The sequence below is a fragment of the Corvus kubaryi genome, unplaced genomic scaffold, assembly GCF_017639235.1.
Source record: "Corvus kubaryi isolate FWS band 111438036 unplaced genomic scaffold, C.kubaryi_AGA036_p1.0 67, whole genome shotgun sequence".
NCBI classification, from domain to species: Eukaryota; Metazoa; Chordata; class Aves; order Passeriformes; family Corvidae; genus Corvus; species Corvus kubaryi.
In genome coordinates this window covers 623,181-634,083 of record NW_024582055.1, presented here as the reverse complement: position 1 = coordinate 634,083, position 10,903 = coordinate 623,181, and positions in this window count along the sequence as shown.

The following is a 10,903-nucleotide window of genomic DNA, read 5'->3' as shown; positions in this document are numbered from 1 at the left end:
GTGATAGTGTGTGGTCGTTGTTTTGGGTTGCTTTAATCTTTTTAAGCCTCATAAACCAATTCAAATGTTCACTGGTTTCTAAAAGGATTGTAAATGCTGGGTTTGATTTAAACATATTTAAGTGGACAGGAAGCCTACTTTTAAGAGGCTCTGCCTCAACTGATATTTAGCACATAATATAGCTGTCATGACCATGATCATCTCCCTTCTTCTAGTGAAAACCAGACCTGATTGTACCTGCGTTCGTCTGGTTTTTACTTCACTATGGAATCAGGAAGCCACATGTATAAGTATACAAGGGCAGAAGCTCTGCTCTTGATTTTCAGTTTAATATTCATGTTAAACTTGCTGCATTTAGCACAAATTTGTGAAGATATAGAATAAAAACAGTGATGAATAGCATATTCTCCCTTTGGTTTCTCAGAGCTCTTGAGGATTTAAATTTTTTTCCCCAATGGGGCCCTCCCTGGTAGCTGTTGAATGTCTAGATATGATGTCAGGCCAGCTTTTCCTTTCCTGTCTAAAAATAAAGGGAGGATTAGCAACAATAAAACCCCAATAATAATGGACTTAGTGAAGACAGATTAATTATAGTTCACCTTCCTTTACTGTCATTTCATGGGTTCTGCTTACATGCTGATGAATATGCAAGGAGTAGTGGAGAGTTTGCAGATGTTCTTTGCTTGTGTTTAGGCTTTAATTTGAACAAGACTAAGCTTGCAAGATCATGTAAGACTTACGGAGAACGCCAATAGCTCATTGACACCCTCAAATGGACAGAACTTTACCTCCTCCTCCCGTCAGGTAGCCATGATAGTTTCCTCAAACAGAAATTAAGAGCAATCACTTTCCGTAATTCGATTAGCAGTGCATAACAATTTGTACATAAATTTTCTTTCATTTATATTCACACTTGGCTAAAGAATGGTGACCTTCCAATTAAAATAAAAAAAAATTGAAACAGACAATGGAAATCAAGTGGTTTGTTTTCTTTCAAATGCTATTATGTATTACTGTAGCCCGCAGCCGTAGGGAGGAAAGGAGAGAGAGCCAGCAGGCAGGAATTGTACAGCAATATTGATTTATTCAATTATTTTACAAACTCTTTTATAGACTTTTTTCTTCATAGTCTAATTGGACAAAGGATCAGCCACCCCCTGGGGTGACTGGCTAAAATCCTAAAACATCCATTGTCAAAATACTTTTCTACTGTACCATAAACAAGGCTTTGCAAGGTCGCAGGTGTTCATAGTTTATAGAACTCTGCTACTATCTTCCGTGAGAGAGAAAAGTATCTCACAGGCTTAGAAAGAAGCAGGAAAATTTCTTGCTAACAGCATTTTTGTATCCACAATTATGCCTTTCTAAAAACTAATAAAATTATTTCTCTTAGGCAATATACAATTAAACAGTTGGACTTACTGCCACAAACATGATGTCATTATCTCAGAAAGCACAGAGACTTTTTTAGGAATATTTGTCTAGCTTGGAAAAATGTTCTAAGATCTTTGAGTCCAATTGTTAATGTGAAAAGTAAGAAGATGACAGACAGTCAACATAATAAGTATATTTTTAAAAATATTATAGATGGAATCCTCATCTAGATTATAATGGAATAGGGCATAGTATAACGTATTTAATTATGAAAAAAAAAGGATTTTATTTGCCAGAAAAAAATGAGGTATATTTTGGTACATATTACAAGTCATCAAATAAAAATCTTTGGATATTCTGCTTTAAATTCATATTTTGTTTCAAAATATGGAAATAATATGGTTTTTTACAGGGTTTTTATTAGAAAAATATGTCAATAAGGCAATTTGCTACTTATTAAAAAAATAACAAAAATATAACACAATCAACAGCTTTTGTAATTCAATGTGTTTTGGAATTTTGAATATTAATTTTTTCACTGAAAAAATACTTCTGTATGTCACTGAATTTTATTACATACTTGGATGCTTCTGAACTTAGGCAAACACTAAATGACAAAAAAATACATGTGGACCACATATTTCTTTCTCACATTCTATTTTCAGTTCTATCAGAACATATTGTCACTACGAAAGACTGGTATGTTGTGTGACTGCCTATGAAAATAACCATAAAAATCTTATACCATTCATATTTTTCCCCAACTTGTTTGCCAGTTTCTGCTAATATTGCATTTGCTTAAAATATTATCCAATTTATGTGATGGTGAGTATCAATCTTTCTAGCAATATAAGTCTGACACCACTCTTACTAGTCTAATTAATATCTATGCATTTCTCTGCCACACAGTGCATCTTGTTTTTATTTTGTTTGACCTTTCTGTGTAATAAACCCACTGGGAATCTTTTGGGAGAGAAATGAATAGGTATATAAACCTGTCATGATCTGGTAGTAAATAGCCAAAGCAAATTTGGTGTCTTAGAGTTGAATATTCACAGAGAGCTTAACTAGATTAAAACCACAACACTTATTTGGTTTAATTTCTAATTTAATAGTTAAAAATTCCAATCCATGTTTTACAGGTTAAAAAAAAAAAAATCTCCCTATTTCCCAAATGATAAAGTAAGATATAATTGTAAAGTAATATAAAAAAAAAGTGATAGCTGATTAGCATTTATTTTAATGGTATTTCAACACATGAGTGTGAGAGTATTTACACCCATCACCTGTATTCCCCTATTTTCTCCCCTGTCATCATTCGGAGTCCTAAAAGGGTCCCAGGCAGAATCAGAGTAAAAGTAAGAAAAAAATAACATACAATATGAATTTTCTTTTTTAGAACACTCTAATATTAAACAGCTTTTTCATTTAATAACAATTTTACATATGTAGATTAAGTAGAGATTTCTTTTGGTTTTGGGGTTTCCATTTTGGGGGGTTTCTTACTGCCATGAGGTAGTAACCAGGTCTGTCCTGGTTTTGGCTGGGATAGTTAATCTTTTTCCTAGTATCTGGTACAGTGCTGTGTTTAGGATTCAGGATGAGAACAATGCTGATAACACACAGATGTTTTAGTTGTGGCTGAGCAGTGTTTAGTCTAAGTCAAAGACTTTTCAACTCCTCAGCTGGGAGGAGATACAGCCAGAATAGTTGACCCAAACTGACCAAAGGGATACAGTTCTTTCTCTCTGCTCATCACTACTCAAGGGAAAGGCTAAGTGTAGCTACTCATCTCCTGAGGTCAAGAAAGTAACCATGATATCCCCATCAGACTGTGAGCAACAAGCTACTTCAGGCACCAGTACAAACCACCTCTGAGATCATAAAATGGCTTGGCTTGGAAGGGACCTTAAAGATCATCTCATTCCAACTCCCCTCACTTTACACAGGAAAGCCCTGGTAGAGTATAAAACTCTGAGTAATGCAGTGAGTTGTCTTTCGATTTAAAAGTACCTTAGATCATAGGCCAGCCTTCTCCAAAACACAGGAATAATCAGTTCATCAGTTTGGCAAGATACTGTAGCTGATATAAATCTGCTCAGTGTTTATGACTTCAAAGGATGCAGCCATTTTGATACCACAAAGATCACACCCACACTTCCTCATAAACTGGTGACTCTCAGATCTCACAGACATCGTATGGTAACAATTAAAAAACATTTGCTGACCGGAGCCTTGGAGAAGAGTAGATTTTTGCCATTAAAAGAAGACTCCAGCACAGTTTGGCTTCCTTAACACCCACCACATCACATTTCAAGATGCCAGAGTATTTCTTTAAAAAAAAATGCCAATCAAAAAAAAATGTCCTTAATCTTTAAAGTTGATAATTAGTTCACCTCATATCTTTCACATGCTAGGGTGAATAATTTACATTTTAAAATATTTTTATTGTCTGTTTCTTTGTCCTACTCAAACATGCATATCCCATGTAATTTACAGTAACTGTCTGACTCTGGCTGCTTGGGACTGCATTTATATTGTCACATCAGCAACCACCTTCAGCAAACAGAGGGGGAGTGTAACTGTACTTGCTAAAAATTAAACAAAACAAAAGCCCAGTCAGGTGATTTAAGAGTAATCTGCCAACATATTTAAAAACATGTAATTAAAAAAAAATTTACTTGAACAAAATTCAATAGGGAAACAAAAAAAGAAAAGAAAACGCTTAGATTATTTTCTGGCAGCTGTAGTTATGCCTGTAGTTGGGTGATTGAAAAAGGCTCACAAAATTACTCAGTCTTGACTTGGCTTTGGTGGTAGTGGTTACAGGAATTTAACTCAGAAAACAGAATAAAAAAAGAGCACAGAGCTGAACAGCAAATAAAGTGGGACAGAGGGAGGCAGATCTCATTTAGTTTAACTTTCTATTATTTTTAGCTGTCAGCTGCTTAAGGTGAGTCAAAGGGACTTTTTCCCCTTTTCAGTGAAACTTTCATATCGCTTTTACAATTTTCTGACTGCTAGGTCAGAAAAGCTCAAGTCCCATGATTTTTTTTTTTTTTTAATTTATTTGCAAATTTTCCAAATTGCTGGCAAGTATCCTGTTGGAGGATATTCTGGCCATCAGAAATTACCTAGGGCCTCGCAGGCACACCTCCAGCGTGGGAGCAGTACAGCCCCAGGGAGCAAGGCAGAAGGGAAGGGTTTGGTGCATGAGCACAAAAAGACAACAGCTCTTACAGCAAACCAGATTATCATCTCAGCATTTGGTCACTTCCTATGCCAATAAATTCAATATAAGCACTCCAAGTCACAAAGTAAAGGGGTTTCCCATCTGTGTGAGCATCCCCCAGATTTTCCCTCCCAGTTCCCAGCGCTTCAGATGCTGTTAAATTGCCTTTGGCTAGAAGTGACTGGGTGCGGCTCCCTCCAGAGTTTATTCATGTCATTTCCGAATATAGCCAGAGGGGACATGAGAGTGACACGAGATGTACTTTCCACTTCTTTCCGTCTCTGCTAGCACTGGAAAATGGCCTGCATAACATAATAGGTATTTTCTGTCTATAATTTCCATCTTGATATGCTTTGCAGGAACTGGATGAGCTGCTTACACAGAACCCCTTGCCAGTGTTTGGACTAAAACCAGTGTTCTGCTCTTTCACTTCTGCTATTTTATTTTTTTTTCTTATTTTTTAATGACTCTGTCATTTATTTTACTGTCTTTTGCCGTCTTGGAATTTCTCCACGCTCCTAATTCTTAAAGAAATTTCTTGCAAGTCTGGACTCCTAATTTTAACTGAAGCATATATTTAAATTTAAACATGCATCTCTGTTACTCATCACTTCAGTTCCAAATTGCCTCCAGCTAAACAAACACACACAGAGGACACAAAATTACGTTCATTCTGAGTAGTACAGGACATACTATACTTCCCCATATTTCCCCTGCCTCCAAACAAGTTCCTGTAATCCCTGATTGCTAAGGCTCTTAGCTGTGATCCTGTTCCATGGTGCTGGTCCTCTGTTGTCCTCTGCTCTCTAACTGATCAAAATGGTCCTGAGGATTTCTCTCGGGCAGCCAGCTGCTGATAGTCCACTCTTCTCCTAATCACGCTCCACATCAAGAAACTCATTTGTTTAAAAATAAACTCAGATGTGGAAGCAAGATGAAGACGTGAATTTTCCATTTGTAATGTTTTGGAGATAGATTTCATGTTCAGTAAACCAGATACCATTTTCCTTGTTAAAGCTGGTCTTGAATTAGACCTAGGACACATGCCCCTCATTGTCTCTCAACCTTTGCTTTTAGTACTATAGATGGGAGACAGGACATTTAATATCTGAGGTTTTTGGGTTAGGGAACCACATAGCTTTTTATAAACTGCATCTGATTAGAGAAAAGAGAAAAGGAGGGAATTAAACCCGGGTATGTGAAGAGTTACGTTAAGCATATGCTCATTGTTCAAAATTATTAAGCACTTTCAATATCCAGCAGAAAAAAAATATTCTGTCATCAAACCAATCAAGAGAGAGTCTTACAGCACTAAACTCTCATAGATATCAATGTGTGGCTTTCTTTAAGCTATAGCAGACTCTGCCCTATTTCATAAAATACTTTTTTTTTTCAAAAAGGAGAAATTTGTCCACTCTGGAGTTCAAAGTGCTGGGATATAATTTGGCAAGCTTTTCCTGGTAAATGCCAATCCAAAAATATCAAATTACTTCATTAATAACACAAGTTTGAGTGAAAATTGTGTTTTTTACGAAAAGCTGTAAGAGATAATTTGCTGTAGTTTCCATTACCAGTGATGCTGCTTATCCTAAACTGTCTTAAAATTTGTTGTGTCTTTGTACAACAGAGGTTTCCATTAATACATCAGAACTACTTAATCTCCTAAACAGCTCTGTTGAAAGTGCTTCTCACCCTGTTTCAAGTATGGTTTGGCGTAGAAAGTTACCTGTTCATGAATGGTTTCCAGTTTTTTGAACTTGCATATGTCTTTATCAGTTCTTATCTGTAAAAACTGGATTACTTCTTAAAAATCTCTCCAGAAATATGGGAATTTTATTAATTGTTTGTGAAATGAATGATATTGCAAATATTCTTATTTTATCCCCAGTTGGGATGTTATTTTCCCACTTGCCACTTGAAGTGATTGAACTATACACACACATGTATACATATACCCTCCTGAAAGGGCAAGAAAGAAATCTGCTTATCTTACGGTGTTAGCATCATCATAAACAATGAACCCATTGTATTTTCTGATGTAATTGAGTGTAGCTGATTAGAGATATCTCTTATCAAAACAGTTTTTGTCAGGGGCTGATTTTGTTGTAACTGTTTTAAAGCAGAGTAGCACACTTCTACATATATGTATAAATAACCAATGTACTCCCTCACTGAATCTCTCAAAGTAAGCACATTTGAAAAAAAATCCTTTCTGTAAAGTTAAGAAAACATACAGAGTAGCTCACAGTATTGGTGTTCACTTTATGGAAACCACTTTAAACACTTTTGTATTCAGTCATACTCTGTCCTCCAGCCAATTCAATTTGCCTGGAACACAAGTTCTTCTAATTTTATTTTTGGTATTTAACATACTCTGCATCAATCTCCTTAAATTTAACACCATAAAAACAAACAAAACCCCCCAGTTCCATACCAAGAAAACACATAGAAAATAATTTAGAGAGAATAGTCCTCTTACCTAAACAGATTGAACGTAAGTATTTTATTGAATTTCATGTTGTGTTATAAAATAAATTTGAGTCCTAGCGATATAGATATTCTAGGTTATTTGCTCAGTACACAAGCATAAATATTGAGTGATTCAACCTAGCAGCCAGTGCTGGCTGAAGTGACTTGCATGTTAACTGATTCTGGAGCTCCAGGACAGCCCAGAAAATTGTGCCTAACTAAGCTAGCTAAAATAACCTAATAAATGCCATTTTTCTAAATACTTATATTACTTATTTTGGTAAGGGCTCACTGAGAGTTTTCCAAAGTGATTAAAACTCCTCATAAGTCACACACTAATTTACTAAAGCTCTGGAGATAAACACTGGGAGGTGCAAGAAGCCCTTCCAGAGAGCCATGACCAGACCACCATCCCCAGGTAGGTTGGAATAAGACTGAAAAAACAATTATAACTGTGTTGCAACTGGAATCTCTCTCTCATCAATACTCTCTTCTGAAACAAGTATTTTAAAGCATGAAGCATAAACAGAAAGGATAGTTATGTTGTCTCCAAATTCCATCACGTTTACAAATACTTGAAGAGATACTTCTGTTTCCTCTCTATTTCTGCTTTTAGGTATCATTCCTTCAAATTATGCTTCATGGGAAGATACCACTGAACCATGTAATGCTAAACATACAATATTACTCCTAAAAAAACAATAGCAGCAATCTATCATATCTAATTTCACTGGTAGTGTATAATGAGTCTCAGGCTCAATATTTAACTAAATTGCCCAAAGAAATTCTTTCAAACATGTAATGTATAAAAGCAACTCTTCTGTAAATTGTCTGGGAACATACTGCAGAGCAACTCTAAAGAGAAAAACTAGAGCTGAAATATTTTCCCATGCACCCTCCCGGGTGACATTCCTCTCTCTTGTTCAAGATTTACCCCCAGCACAACCAAACAGACACTACCCTTTGTACCCACGTTTGTTTGTGCTTCCCTTCCTGTTGATATTTATGACAGCTGTTTCTGATAGCCTTGTAGCATCATCCTAATTTTGGCAGCAGTTTCTGTGTGTTCACGTTCCAAGAGGAATGGAAAGAACACAAGCTGTCTCCAAATTGAAGGAATCAATTTTCATTTCTAAAGTCAGATGGGCTTTTGTTAAGTTCTTATTGACTCCATGGAGAGATAATAATAGTACTAGTTGCTGCTTTCAGTGAAAAAGGCCATTATTGAGGACAATGCACTCAGTCAAGAAAGATGCCAGCTCTCACCCTTCACTCCCCAATTTACAAGCAGGGCTTTTTCCAGAATCTGTTTTCTACCTGGCCAGCTCCATAAGAGCCCCAGGGTATAAGGAGGATGCGAGTAATTTTGGACATCAGTACAACAACCAGAGAGGAAATGAGAGAGTGAGCACAAACCTTCTCCAGCGGCAACTCCCCACAAGCCAGCTGCTCCTGTCTCGCAAGCCCAAAGCATCACCATATGTTTGGCTGCCTCCCATGCAGCCAACAGCCCTTGGCTGGAGACATCAAATCCATTTGGACTCCTCTTGCTAGTGCCGAGGGACACCCAGCCTTTTCAGGCCTCAGCCAAGCTGTAAACAGACTGTGCTGGCACCACTGGGCTCATTGAATCAGCTCTGTAGTAACAGAACCTACCCCTGTTCTCATCAGCTTCAGACAAATTGTACCAGGAGACAACAGACCCCAGACAAGATTTACAAGTCTCACATTCCCAAATCCAGCACCACACCTGACTCAGAGGATTTAGCCAGAAAACCATGCTCCATGTCCAGCTAAGGGTCCCCAAACAAGCTCAGTACTTTCAGTGAGGTACTTAAACCATGGAGCACAGTTGTCTAGGTCTTTTCCCTGCTCTTCCTTTTTCCTAGGAAATCTGTGATAACAAACAGAATAGGAAGTGAAGGAGACTATTTTTTGGATCACTTGGTTTTAAAGTAAGTTGTTTACACAATAACAGTGCCTTTTGAGAGGTTCTTGTAGAGTTTCAGGGAAATGTTGTCTTATTCTAATTCTTCTATTACATGCTAATTAAAGTTGGTACTGATGATGCATGGGTTTGCCATTCTACTGCAGCTTCATTTCAATGATGCACTACCACTAAAACCTTATTCTTAACACCAGTCTTTCTGAAGTTTTTAGTCATGGCAATGATATTAAAGATGGGTTGTAAGTAGATGAAATAACCACACTCAAAAACCTACACAATTATTTTGCCATAATATCTAACCTTTAGTCTTTCAATAAAGCAGAGATTTATCAACATGTTTTCTCTTTCAGTATCTATGTTTCAATCTAAAAAAACCACCAGATTTACTTGCAAAACAGTAGTGTGTTCCACATACAGATTCTTACTTTATATTTTAATTTATATACTTCTTAGAAATTAAGCCATTAAGAACTCCATAGCTTGCAGTCCTTCACAAGAACATGATTTTTTTTTCTGATTTTCAATTGATTAAAGTTTTCATGGATACCACTGGTTATTTAAACCCTTGAAGTTTCTTTCTAGTTTAATTGCAAAATAATCCTGTTGGTTCTTTGCTGACACATTATATTACATGCTTTCTTTTGTCTAAAACTTGCACTTAAGACTGCAGTTAATGACATGTGCACACCTTTTCCAGAAAGCAGTTTCACTGTGAAAAGAAGGAATGAGGTAATTTAATATATGCAGAAGTGCAGAACGACATAAACTAACAAACTGTCTCTCTGCACAGTTAACTTGAACTGCTGCATATTCTCTGAGAGTGTTTTGTTGTAGACTTTTGTAAACAATGTTGAAGAAATTGGTGTTGAGTAATACAGGGCATTGGAATGTGCTACTGCAGTCCACCCATGCTGGAAGCAAGCCACTGAGTTTTCAGTTGTTTACAGATGTTTTCAATGATAAATCTCTTTGCTATTTCCCATATGAAGTTATGTACTCCAACATGTGCTGCTCCAAGTGCTATGTGCGTAAGTGAGACAAGAACCAGAAGAGAGACCTGAATTTTGGTTGCCCTTCAACAAACACATCTACATTTGGGATTTTGTTTCACAGGTTTTTAGGATCATAAAGCATGATTCTAATAGCATCACTTGGTTCCTTAAACCAGTGAAAACCCTGTTCACCTACTGCACCACCAAAACTGTAAATGCCCAAATTATATCCTCTTTCTAAAAGTATTTAAAAGTTTAAATTATAGGACTTTCCACAGTCAGATCAGACTCAACCACAAAAAAAAATCCGAACATGAGGATGCATAAGAATTGTAACAACAGCCTCTGATATTTTGAAAAGATTATAAATAAAACATTCCACCACAAACACTTTTCTAGCCTGAATACAAAACAGCATGTCCTTTCTAAGTTAGGTGACCTGATTATTGCAAGAATTTAAGAAAGCCAGATGGGTCAAAACAAGCCCAAGTGGTCTCAAGCCTGCCAATTTACTAAGCTTATGCTTCCATTGTATTTGAATAAAAAAAAATGTCTATCATTCTTTGCTAGAGGTGCACTAAGCTACTGTGGTTGTTTGTCATCATTTTTATACAAACCAACCAGGTTACCTCTCAGTTTGCAAATATTGTGGATAATGGGCATTACTTGAAGCAGCACAGGCCTGATTAACAAGAAAATTCAATTTTTTTTAACTTGTTCCTCTCCTTTTCCTCTTGCACAGTACTATATTAATTTGGATATGGATTTTTTCCACACATCTCTCACACACAGGCAGCACCTTCGGCTCATTAGACCAGAAGACTCTTACAATTAGCTTTTTACAGGGCAACAGCTTCTCTTACTACCCCATCCAGGATTAAATAGAAA